We start from the raw sequence: 14649 nt of genomic DNA, 5'->3' as shown, positions 1-14649 counted from the left end.
AATGCACAACGTTTCGACAAGGTTTTGTCATCATCATCAAAACCTAGTCGAAACGTTGTGCATTTGCTGTTATGTTAAACTTATATTAGTTTTTCTTCATTACCCATTCCAGCCGTCTCCAGCCATTATTAAATTACAGAAATATTAAAGGTAAAAGATAATCTAATTCCCAAAACTATATTCGACATATATGTTGTTATGATATTTGTTAATTGACACTATTTTGTTACATTAACTAAATCACACCCAGATGAGTGCATTCCAATGAATGCAAAATTTCCCCATCATATTTTTTAAAAATTATAGAAAATAAATTTGTTTTCATTCTTCCACACATTAAGAGGAAAAAAAAAACACCTCAGAGTGGAAATTATTCAAAAAGTTTTATTTATCAAATTTTATACATAATATTTTCTGAAAAATTGCAAACTGATTTTGGGGTTGATTTCAGCATGTTCTGAATGAAATCATTAGTGTTTGTGAATTTTTTTTAGTATAATATGATATTCATAGCCAACTGAGAGGAAGGTCATAACAGTTTTGAGCAAACTAATGCTAGTTTATCTTTGTAACTTGAATAAAGTGTAATTTAGTTTCATGTGGTTGTAATGATGTGAGGTAACTGCCTATATTTTAGCTTTGAAAAGTCAGGCTAGTGATCTAAACACATAATGAGAGCTTTTTTTTTTCTCCCAACTGTATAGGCTGATATGGCTTTCAGTTCAGCAGCAACTTGCTAAGAGATAGAAACAAGGTGATAAAAGCTTCTTAGGCTTGGAGGTATAGTTTTTTTTTACTCAATATATCATAAAAGATTTTAAGTGTTTGGATATGGATAACATGCAACATACCATCACAATAAATTGTCCATACTATTCTGCTAACTGATGATTGATTTATTTGTTAATGTCTTTTTTTCACTGAAATGTAAATGTCAGTGAAGAAAAGATGGAGTAGTAGAGCGAATAAAAGAATATATTAGACCTCTTTCACTTCAATTACAGGCCTGATTTGTTCTTAAAGCTTGTGAAAAGCTTACTTTATCAATTTATAATTCATCTGAAGTATAATGTTGCATTATGAGAGGAGAGGGAAAAAAGTTATTTTCCTTTTATGGAACAAGATGAGAAAGGATTAGTTAAATCATTTTTGCACTTGACCATACAAGTTTCATTATGCCGATAAGCTCACTGATTTAGGCCTTGTTTACATTATGCTTTATTGACTTTAAACCTGTTTGAATGGGCAAAGAAAATCATAGAAAATTAAATTAGAAATATTTAGATATATGAAATAAGTTGGGTTTATTACTTACTACATACATCAAACGAGACATTTAAAAAAAGTCAGCTAGCTCATAATTTTGGTAAGGTTATTTTTATTGTGTGCTAGTGATCATAAATACATAGAAATTGCATTTGATGTTTTTTAATCAAATCAGATAAAATTTATTGTTTTATAAAATAAAAACATTATAGAAAATTTTTAAAAGAACACAGGGAGACAAAATTTGTAGTTAAAACATACAACAAAATTAAGCATTTTGAATGTTTCTTAAACATATCGCAATAAAATCTTTTTGAAATTTTAAAGCTGTAATTTCCCATAAGTATCACTTATAAAAATAAGATATTTTATTTGCAGAAGCTGCAAACATTGTAGAAAGGAAATCTGAAGTTTGAAACCACTTCATCAAGTAGATTTTTCACAATTCAATAAAAACACACCATATTACAGATGCATCAGATCTTCGCACCAGGGGGCTGATAGAGTTAAATTAAAGTGCATTTACTTCCTTCATTTTCACACACTCAGTGAATACAACCTGAGAAGATTAAATATTCAAAAGATGTACATTTTTTTTAAAAAATTGATAAAAGTTTAGGCCATCTTATTCTAAAGGTAAAATGTCACACAATTACTTACTGTATAAAATTAAAAAGAATATTTGAATTTTTCACAATATAAAAATATATTTATATCATTCAACATTAATGTTTCTAAATGTTAAATAATATTAACAATTTACCAAACGTTCTCCGGATAGAATCTCCAAGAGTTTCATCAACATCTTTCCATCTCTCATATCAGTGTACAAGTCTGTAATTCTACAGTTAGATCTTATCAAATGTGAGTTAACCCACTTGCAAAATGTCTTTTTCTGGACAGTTTCTCTTTCATCTGAAAAGAACAAAAAGAAGTTAAAAAACTAAAATTTCATCAATGTCTGTCAGATATATAAAAGCTTGGCATGTTCTATATTAACATGTATATATAGTGTTTGGTGTTTTCTGTTCAACAAAATACTGTTTACTAGATCAGTGGTCTCCAGCCTTTCTTCAACTGAGAACTAACCAGTTAAAGTGTCAAGATTTTATGAACTGCTTTGTACAATATCAAGTTTTTAAAGTAATTTTACATAATACATTGTAAAATAATATACTTCAGTACCTACATTTTGAAAAACAATTTATTTTCACAACTGTCTTATGGACTGGCTAAAACCACTGTACTAGATGATACAGTATGAAAACTGAAATAGTTAGCAACTTAGCGTGATAACAGTGGAAAATATATTTACCAATAGCTTCATCAAATGAACAGTGATAATTTATTTAAAGTAATGTTCACACATAAAAGCAATATGTACATTTCAGGTGTATTTCTTTTCAATCATTTGACATACTATCCATATTAAAATATATGAAATATTAAATCCATTCTACAATGTGGAATCAGAACCATATTACTGATTAAACATGAGAAAAGGAAAAAAAAACAGTAGTATAATTATTGTCAGACAACAAGGCCATGTTATTCTGTCTTATTCAAAGAAACTTCAAAGTTAAAAATTGTAATTCACTTCATTATCAGCTTGCAGGCTTAACCCTAAAGATGTTGCGAAATCCTTCAAAAACTTACAATCATGTGTAAACATCTGAATAGGTTCTTTAAACAATGAAAATATGTAAATATTAAATTATAATGTAATACGTAGAAAAAAAAAATGCTAAAATTGAATTTAGTGGCAAATCGGATCTTTAAAAATTATCATACTGAGTTTAACACATTACAATACATGTAGCTTCCTATTCCCTTCAGAATCTACACTGCAGGTTGTATTTCTACTGCTGTTCTTTTCAGTCAAATTAAAACTCAATGTTGGGTACTGGAAGAAGAAATAAGGTGTAAACCCAAGTATTGTCTTCAAATTATTTTTCATTTGTTAGTTAATCATTCTCCAACCTGAATTGAGCCTTAGTTAAGTATATGTGATGGCTGCAATAGCTACAAAAATTTTTTAAGGACAAAATATTGTGAATTAATTTCAACTTATCTTGTTTGTTTTTTCATAGCCAAGTTAACTTTCATGTCCAAGTTATTATAGTACTCAACTAATGACAAAATAGGTTGTGAAAAAAAAAATGATCAAAGTGTTTAATTTCAACTTTAAGGCTTTCAAAAATTACTTTTTCGTTTTTGTTCTTTTCTTAATAAACAAAACATTTTTTAAAAATCTAGACAAGTTATTGTAGTTTCAGTCTGGTAAAGTACTATCTAAACTCAAGTTCGGGGTTACAACAGCTGTTTTAACTAGATGTTTCAAATAATCAATTAACTGTGCAATATGTTCCAGTCATATTATTAAAGAGTAGCGTAATGCTTTAATAGATAAACCAACCTATTCAAAAAGTTAAGCATATCACGTAGAACTTTAAAGACAAAGTAGAAGATCAATATAAACTAAACACCACCATAAAAAAGTACACCATTTCATAACACCATATGATACATAAGTGAAACACATCAATTTTTTTTCACCAGGATTCTACATGAATTCATGCACATTAGCTAAGCCAGTAACAAACATAACATGACTCATTGAACTTGTACTACCACTGATTCACTGCACACAACATTAATTGGGAAAATCACATATATACTTGGATAAAAGCTCAACTAAAATGAAAAGAAAAATGAAAGATGCAAACAACATTATACAAAATAAAGTTGGGATGCTCTGAAAGAATTTGGTAGTTTGGTGAGAAGATAAATAATTAATACCAAGTTTAATTACAGCTTAATTTGTTTCATTCTTGGTATTTTTCTTTTAATAAAGACTTATCACTAGTACGAATAATAATCACTAGTTAATTTGTAAAAACATGTTAATAATAGTGGTCCTGCCATTGTCTTTTCAACCAAATGGTCCACTGTGTTACTAGTTTAACAATGCACTAACAAGCAGCCAGCTAACCTCTAAATTATTAAACATTCTTTTCAAATATGTTATACCACATGTTGCAAAATGTAACTTCTTTACTGTATATGAAGTCATGTGATGGTAGCCAAAAATAAAAGATTTCAAAACTACATAAGATATCTAAGCTGTCCCCTCCCCCCTCAAATTAGTATTCCAGTGATGAATTAAACTTAATAGAAAATCTATTTTCAAAATAGCAGATAAAACAAATTGGAAGTAAAAAAACGTTTGTGAAACGACATGCAAGTTCTGACATGTACTACAAAATAATTTATGTGGTTTTAATCCAGAAATGGGAACTAGTTATTAGCAGATAGTTTCATAGAATGTTCATGAATTATTCTTAGATGAATAGTTCACCGATACATTTATTTTAGGGTAACCTAACACACTTTCCCATTATGATGGGGGTTCATACTGTAAAAATTTTTGTGAAAGAACAGAGCATTCTAACCTTACCTAACATTTTTATATTAACCACATGCAATTTGTGATTTAATAAGACTTATTCTGTGCAAAGTGATGTATAGTTTCACAATAAAACTTTCTTAGCACTGAAATAAATATATTTTCACTGAAATGTAATTTATAATTATTTGTATCACTGACAATTCTATTAAACTTTCTTGGAAGACCTCCTCCTTTTTGTATTCATTATACTAGTCCTTAAACCTCTTTTGCATAAATACCTGTTCCACATACTCAGCAACACAAGAGAAATCCTCATTTACAACTTCAGAACAGAGTAAGCAGTTAAAGTTGGTTTAAAGTACTTTACAGATTTTCAATCATAAAACCTTAAAGAACCCCTAACTACAGCTTATCTTCAAGCTCTATCTATGATGTTTATTCTGTCTCAGAATTATAAGCTGATTAGTTCAAGACAATTTTAATTTCTATAACAAAACTAAAACTAACTTTTTTTTTTAGGTATAGTGAATTTTAGATCGCAGGGGGTGGAAGCTTTATTCAAATATCCAAGGTATCCTACATAAAATAACCAAAGTTCCCAGCAGACTTTTTAAAAAAATGAAATATAGTTATTATTAATTTTAGATTTTCAGTAGGAAATAACAATAAATAAAACACTTTACCTGCAAGTGCTTTAATTCGTGATCTTTCAAAAAGTCGTGAAGAGCTGTTGCCTCCATCATACTCAAAATCTTCCATATCCTGCTGCATTAGAGGGTCCCACCGGACTCCCACTGAGATATCAGTGGTCATGGCTAAGTCTGTTGTATCTTCCTTCCTATTGATAAAATAGAAATGTCAAAAGGTGAATATTTACTCGCTTAAAAACAAAATAAAATTTTAAGATAGTCATTAATTTTGAATTTCTACTTCAAAACTAGGTTTTTTTCAAATTGATTTATTAAATTAATTGTAACGTGATCATGCTTACACTTAATAACACACTTATGATTACATATTCTTTGACACTATACTAAAGCAAATTACATGTACATCTTTAAACTTAGTTTTCTATATGTGAAACAATCAAATGTGCCCATCCCCAATGATGAGAAATATTTAAGTTAATCTATCAATTTAAATTATTTCATGGGCTTTAAAAAGGTTAATTGTATTGCATTCTTGATTTCACTCAGAGCCAAAGCTTATATACCGTTTTTTTCTTTTATTGCATATAAAGTTATACTATACTAATACTGGACCTTATGCAATGATACACCTGCATATGTTCAATGTTGAATACTATGTTTAAATTATATAAACAACTATTTTTGATATCATAGTAAATTCACCATAATAAAGTTACAAAAGACCATGTAAGGCCATAAAGTAAATTCACCATAATAAGGTCACAAAAGACCATTTTAAGGCCACAAAATAAATAAATTCACCACAATAAAATCACAAAAGACCACTGCAAAAGAAAATATTTGGTACAAGAAAAATTCAATAGTGAACCTGAAATACACTTCTGTAATTCACTTCCTATTCAACCAAGGACCCACTATTCAAAATGTACATTAAAATACTGTATAAAAAATCAAAGCAATATTCTGATGCCTCAAAAAAAAAAGAGAGAGAAAGAGAAAATGATGTATTTTATATAACAAAACAAGTTTTCTATTATGGGGTGGTAGTCAGGTAAATTACATTTTGTATTTTTGCAAAATTGGAAAATGTTTAAGCATAATGCATATTATAATATAAATATGAATATTATGGTACTTCTTTTTGTAATGCTGTTCTATTATAATAACTCCTGAGCTCAAATTCAACTTTCTGAACAGCCTTCAACTACTGTTTCCAATTTTTCTAATAGAAGGAGCAAAATGAAGTCTCAAAACAGATTCCTCCAGTGAATTTTACTTTCAGAAAACTACAACGTACCTATACATAAACCAAGATATACCTTCATATTCCAGATTACCATCTCTTACAAAAAATATCAAAACATTATGAAAATTGGGGCACTTCATCATAGGACACGTAGAATTATGAAAAATGTTAAATGAACCAAAATAATCTCTTGAAGCCAAAAACATTTTTAAGTAACCCAAATGAACAGATTCCTGATATAATTTCTAAGATTCCAAAAATATTCTTTTAAATTTTTTTTCCATTCCAACAGCTTCCATAATCTTTTAAAATAACTTTCTTAAAACATAGAGCTTAAGTTATTTTCCCCATATTCTGTTTACCTAATCTCAGTAAGGACATTATATTATGATGATGCTATGTTCTCTAGTATTAAATCTTGCCTCATGTTGTTTGAAGCTAATTTATTCTTCAAACTAACAACTGTGTCTATAGTTAGTCTCTTCTCTTGTGGTGTACTTCCTATTAAACTCTGTGAGTAAATATGGATTTTTCAAATAAAGACTGACTTTTGTAATCAATAGTAAGACATACACATCAATATCCCCTTTGAAATGGATCTTTTCATTCACAGTAATTTAAAAACAAATCTTGACTTTATATGTTCTAAATTAAACTCACCTAAATGTGTTGCTTCATTGATTTTCCAGTGACTCTGTGACATTTAACACTAACTGCATATTCTACGTTCATTATCACTTTATGTATATTTGCATTTATCTTTGTTTCTCATTTGACTTATTTTTAAGTCATATAAGTTAAATGACTAGTTTTTACATTCATTTTTTTTTCCAGGTGGTTAAACAAGCTGAACAGCTGTATAAATTTTTTACAGATGTATCAAATTTCCTATAACTGTGATGTCTTGTGTACATGGTCCGTAAAATAAGTTATTAGAATCCACAAGTAATACTTGAAATTGTTGGTACCTTGCAGAACTTCCCATTATAGAAATGAGGAAAACAAAGACAGTTGTATGTTTAACAAATATTTTATTTATTACTACCATGGTATTTGACTCAAAGACATTGTCAGGTATTACAGGAGAAGAATTTCATTTATTACCACCATGGTATTTGACTCAAAGACATTGTCAGGTATTACAGGAGAAGAATTTCATTTATTACCACCATGGTATTTCACTCAGACATTTTCAGGTATTACAGGAGAAAAATTTCATTTATTACCACCATGGTATTTGACTCAAAGACATTGTCAGGTATTACAGGAGAAGAATTTCATTTATTACTACCATGGTATTTGACTCAAAGACATTGTCAGGTATTACAGGAGAAGAATTTCATTTATTACTACCATGGTATTTGACTCAAAGACATTGTCAGGTATTACAGGAGAAAAACAATGGTAGTGAAAAGGAAATGTTTGTAAAATGTACAATTGCCACAGTTTTCCTTCAAATTGGTAAAATCTACAAGATGTTCTTTCTTTTTAATTTTGTAAAACTAACTTCTTTGCAACAGAATTAGTTAAGTATTTTTAAGTTTCATTATTGGCATAACATGCATTTATGATAGATACTACATGGATTTTGCCTTTATATTTGGAACCGATCAACCTGTCTCCAGTCTACACTGTACATATCTGAGCTTTTGTGAATTTGAGTGTTGTTATTGCAAAAACATTTTGTACTCTTGTTCTGAACAGAGTAACAATATAAAATGTGTTTTTAAGTATTTTCCAATGTTTTTTTTTATTGTATATTTATACTTTCTTGTATGTTTTTCAGTCAAAATATAACAATCCAAAAGAACAGATTCTAGTAGAATTTCTAAATTTTTCCAAAAATATTCCTTCAAAAATTTTGTTTCCAATAGATTCCATAACCTATTAAAATACCTTTCTTAAAACCTGTTGTTTACCTAATATCAGTAAGGACATTGTATGATAATATTATGATTACTGGTATTCAATCCTGCTTATGTTATTTCTCCAACATTTGCTTTTAATTTCACTAATACAAGAAATAAAAAGTACCAAAACTATGTCAATATTATTTAAGGCTATGTCCCCAAAATCTTCACTTAACAACTCCTTATAAAATTAACAACTATAAACTAATGTACCTAATGATATTGTTAATATTTTAGGGTTATGTCAACTCTACCTCTTATGTTACATAAAATTAAGTGGCATAGGCTTTTTCTTGGAGGTTTTCTTTACTAATATTTTGAGTATAGAAAATTTCAACTTTCTTTTATAAATGTTAAATCTGCATGTATGTAGTAGTGATATAATGTTTTATTGTAATCTTCTTAAAAAAACTTTTTTATGTTTGTTATTATGTATTAACTTCCATGATAGCATATATGCACATAGAAATTATAGCTGTCATGTAAAAAGTTTGGTTAATTAAAATTAGTGTTCCTAATTATCAACTATTTTGAATTATTCCAACTATCATGAGAATAACTGATTATGAGCGTCCCCCTTTACTTATTTTATTGTATATTGGGGTACAATGTATCCCCTATGGCTAATTTTTTGGGGGTACAAACAAAGTTGGGGATGAAATAGTTTAGCTACAGCCACGTTGAATTATTCAGTATACAACATTAAACAGTTTACAACTAAAATGCTATTGAAGTACTATTTAACTTTTCTTTTTTAATTCATACACACTCATATACTATCTAATACATTTACTCAATGAGCTTGAAGAAATATCATTACAATTAAAAACTGATCCGGACTCTGCAGCTGCTTCATTTTTCAAGTGTTCTTGGGCTCAGAAATAGGCTGTGAATTATCATAGGTCTTTCTAAAATAACTGTTAAAGAATTTAAAACCCTCAAACTTTTTTTTTTGTTTAAACATGGCTCATCACGGGGAGAGATTGTGTCATCTGTGATTGCTTGTTGATTTTATTTAAATGTGTAGCTAAAGAGCTTCAGAAGCCATCAAGATCACTAAGCTGGTACTCCAGCTGACTGATTCACCTAGCTTAGTGAATCAGTCAGCTGAGGTAGCTGCTTATCAAGATCACGACTTAGAAAATAATCTTATATTGACAGACAATTATTGCTTAATCACCTAGCTGCTGATTATAAATAGAACATTTTATCTAAAATTAGCACATTATACATGTTTGACAATTAGTATTTCTGGATGTATAATCATACATAAATAATATTTCTCTTATGTAAATACTATTTTCTTGCATGCAGTGTATAGGTATGATTTTCTTCAATTATTTTTAGACCTGATCCATGTACAGAAATGCATAATTAGAAGTACTGAGTGTAACCAATTAATGAATGATGATAAATCAGTTATCAAGTTCTACTAATCATCCAGCTCTAATAGAAATAATTTAAACATTTACTTGACTCAAGTACTATTGAAAGATAGATCATTCTTAATCAACATGTTTGCTCCTAATGAAGAAAGGTCAACTCTTTCAATATGTACTTAAGCAAAGGGCATTTGTGACATTATTTCAATTTAACACTCTTTTAATGCCAAAATCATTAGTCATTTGTTGTAATGTCATAATGTTTCCCACATTTTACTATTATAAAATACATAAGAACTCACCCTTTCAAAATATTTTCTCCTAATTTTACAGACATTAATAAGTCTTTCTCAGAGAAATACCAACCTTCACCATGTTGAGTCTTTAAAGAGCATTATGACAAGCAGGATATTTATACCTGTTTGTTTTTTGGCCACATGGTATAAAGGAAAACCTTTCCAAGCCCACGTTCCCAAAATCTTCATAACTACACATAAAATTGACAACTTAAATTTGTTAACAGCAGCTAATGTACCTAACTCTAGAATGTTCATACACCAGGAATTTCTAAACTAGTAATTATGAAGATGTGGTAGAGTGTAATCTTTCTGCCTTTAATGGCTGGAGACGGCTTGAATGGGTAATGAAGAAAAGCTTTAATATAAGTTTAAAATAACAGCAAATGTACAACGTTTCGACAAGGTTTTGTCATCATCATCAAAACCTTGTCGAAACGTTGTATATTTGCTGTTATGTTAAGTTTTTCTTCATTACTCATTCAAGCCGTCTCCAACCATTATTAGTCTCAAAGTGGCTTCCTCGTCATCGAATTTCTGCCTTTAAGTTTCTTACAGAATATTGTACATATTAGCTGCTATGAACAGAATGATTTTTCTAGTGTGCAAAGTTTTACTTGTTAATATGTGTTCAGTACAGAAACCAACATGTTCAAATTAGTAGGCAATTCTGCCAAATTCAATAAGGCAGTAACACCAGCAATTGTTACACACAAGATTGATAGTCATGCTGCAGAAAGTATTTTAGAGTTTATTGTGACACATCAAAGTTCAGGTGTTTATCAAACTTAAAGGTGTGTACACTACCATTAGGAGTAAAGTATAGCTCTAAAATTGTTTGAAAGATATGGATGTTGTAATGCTCAAGAGGTCTCATAACAGTCTCTTTCAGAAAGTATAATTCATAATATGCATTGTACAATAACTTAAAATCCTTCAGTCCAGAAAGTATACATGTATACAGGAGTGATTTAAGGCAGGAGCTACTGGGGCTGTAGTCCCACACCCAGGCTAAAAAAAAACCGTTATGAGGTTTAGTTTTTTTACCTTAATCTTTAGTGGTTCTCATAATAGGTCCAGTAAAAAAGTTTAGCACCGGACCCATCTGACCCTTAATCTACTCCTGCTAATATACAGACAATAAGAACACTACCATTCTATCAAATGATATACTGAACATGTACTGAATTTGAAGATAACACTACTTTTACATACATTGATTGGGATGTATGGAGTCAATTAGTGAAAGAGAGTTTTCTTTAAGTGATACAGGATGAGTTTTTTTTTAAATACCAAATGGAAATCCAACTAATGGGGATACAATTTTAGATTTATTGTTATCCAGAATAAAACAACGTTGTTGGAAGAGTTGAAGTGAGGGAACTAAGCCTATGACCAATCTCAATATAGGCTGCTGATATGGATCCCATCTGAACAATTCCCCAATATTTTTCTGATTAATATTTAAGAAGATTGAATCAGTAAATTTTTTTACTTATGAAAATATGCAATACATTCATGTGGCTTCACGATGGAGAGAATACAACCAATACTGAAATGAGGATTTGTTTAAAGGTTTACAGGAAAATAAATGTAAGACGAGGAGTTATTCAACTCCATGTAATATATACTTGTTTTATATTCCGATAAAAATGTGCCATTTTTATAGTCTGATAAGTGGGTGATTTATTTAAAGACAAGTTTTGAAGCTTGATGCACACCAGTATAAATAAATTAGGGACATCAGTACATGCAGAAAACACAAACACGGATTGTCGAAATCTGATCCCGCAATATTTAATAACCCAGCCATCTCATAATCATCAAACACAAGCCTTCCTTTATCATCCCTCAAGGTTCCTAACCCCATCCTAACATTTTGTTTACCCTTAATGTATTTAAAGAAATCCTTTAAATACATTTTACATTTAAATACTTTTACATTTTATGCCAACCTTTTCGATGTCCTAATTTCTTGTTTCACCAAATTTATTGATCTTCTATAATCTCATAAACCTTTCTCCCTCATGGTTTGACTCTAGCATTTCCCAATCTCTATGACTGAAATTAAAATCACCCACAATTATGACTTCATTAGCAGCTGAAATTGTAATCCCATTGTGAAGTTTCTCTCAAATTTCATCAGTATTATTTGGTGGTCTGTAACAAATTCCTACTATAAGCCTTTTCCCTTTATATCTGCTAATAGAAACCCAAATGGATTCAATCTCTTTCTTAATATTTTTGATATCCTCAACTTCAATAGGATGTAACATATTTTACATATAAAGCCACTCCTCACCTCTCTTTAGTACTCTATCCCTTTTAAATAACCTGTAACTCTGTATTTCAAAGAAATTGTTGTCATCAAAATAATCTACATTAAACCATGTCTCAGTTATTCCCATTATATCAAAATCCTCCATTGCTACAAATGTTCTAAAGTCATCTGTTTTATTTATTATACTTCTAACATTACAATAGTAAAAATTAAGCCTACCCTTATAACTACGTCTATACTCATTTCCAATGCTAAACTTTTCTCTTCCTCTTATTTTTTTGCATTTAGTTTATCCTGACCCTCACCACTGTCTAGTCCTAGTTTAAAACTTCCCTTACAGCTGAGTTAATAACCCCAATAAACAAGCTAGCCCTTATCCTATTGGAATGTAAACCATCCATTCCAAAAAGCTCCTTTCTTTCACTGAACTGATTCCACAAGTCCAACCAGCCTATCTGTTTATTCTTACATATTAATCTAAGCCCAGCATTTAACCCTAGTGATCTACTTACAACTTCATCTCCACATTTAATTCTGGGCAACATTCCAGACAAAATTAAATTATAGTTTTTCTTTTTTTAAATGCCTTTATCAACCCCTTGTACTTATTACTTAGTTCTTCTGACCTACCTTTCCCTACATCATTAGCCCCTATGTGCAGAATAAAAACTGCATTTATGCTAGCCCCCTTTATTATATTTCATGCTCTGTCATTTATATCCCCCACATGTGCCCATGGGTAGCATAATCTAATTATTTTCTTCCTATTTACCCCACTGACTATCCATATGCCTTGTCAAGGACTCACCTATAACTATAACCTCTTTATCATCCACATCCTTCTCTGACCCTTTTGTTTTCCTTCTCCCCAGTAGTTGCTCATCTGCAGAAGCCAAGGGTTGAAAGCTGTTTCTCAACAGAGCAGGCTCATTACAACTAAATCGACTACTTTTTAGCCCTATTATTATTCTTTCTAATTGATGCACCCCTTACACATAAAAGCTTAAGCTCCTCTTAAAATCCTGCTGCCATCTTCCACAGACATGTTAGATTAACAAACAGTGGGCATGTGCTTGAGGATTTAAGAACTGCTAATATTACTCCTCTTTTTAAATTAGGTGAAGAAAGTTATCCTGGAAGTTTATAGACTAAGTAGTCTTAGTCTTGTATTTGGAAAAATTCTAGTAAGTCTGATAAAATAAGCTTTGATATCATAAATAAAACTCAACATGGATTCACTAAAGGGAAATGTTATTAATTGCTACACTATAGTATAGTTATGATAATCACTCAAATATTTCACACAATAAGAAAAACAATGGTAAATGATACTCTTATCTTTCTACATACCTTTTACGAAAGATAACCCAACTTAAACAGTATGTACTTAGATTAACCAAGTTGTCACTAACTTAATACTTTATTATCTAGTAACAGTAAGAGTACTAATTAGATCCTATTATTTTAGCCACATCTTACAAGGCACAAGTTTCGTGATAATTATCCTTATGAAATAACAGGAATGATACGAACACATAAAACAATTAATTGAATTTAGTATTCTCCCATAAACTAATTAGATGGTGAATAAAAATGTGCATGTTTACCACAGTGTCCGATATTAATATTAGTACATTTATTTTCATACTAATTCTGAATTTCCGCTTAGCCGACTCTCACTCGCCAAAGCTAAGTAAACACTAAAAATAAAATTTAAAGGTAGACTCCAGTGCCAGAATCACCAACCACAAAGCCAACGGTACAATGATGTTTTATTACATTTTACAATGTCAAAGGCATCTTATCTTCGAGAAAATATACCAATATATATACGTAATAATCAAAACTGCTATCAACATGTAAAATAACACAGCTTAAAATATAAAATAACACAAAAATAAATCTTACCACACAACCACATACACGATAACCAACACGAGTTAGGGTCTCACACTAAACGATGTTTGGATTCTCATCAGCCCCTCCCTCATGCGGAATAATATGATAACACAACCCCACCCTTTGGCTGATCAAACTTTCACCTTATTTACTCAAGAGCTATTAAGCTTTGAAAATGCAGAAATTTTACATATTAAAATATTAAATTATAAAATTTGCACTTTTCTTGAAAATGTGAGATCTTTCTTACTTTTAAAGGCGCGCATTTTTGGAACTATATACTGTGGACTGTGATGTCGCTTATTTTATG

At 30.1% G+C, this 14649-nt stretch overlaps 1 pseudogene; it reads right to left on the bottom strand.

The window, feature by feature from the left end:
- Positions 1 to 14364, bottom strand: part of LOC106465258 — a 104268-nt pseudogene extending 89904 nt beyond the window's left edge.
- Positions 14365 to 14649: the final 285 nt, after the last annotated feature.

The sequence above is a fragment of the Limulus polyphemus genome, unplaced genomic scaffold, assembly GCF_000517525.1.
Source record: "Limulus polyphemus unplaced genomic scaffold, Limulus_polyphemus-2.1.2 Scaffold1887, whole genome shotgun sequence".
In the NCBI taxonomy this organism is placed as follows: domain Eukaryota; kingdom Metazoa; phylum Arthropoda; class Merostomata; order Xiphosura; family Limulidae; genus Limulus; species Limulus polyphemus.
This window is presented reverse-complemented; position numbering and strand designations above follow the sequence as displayed.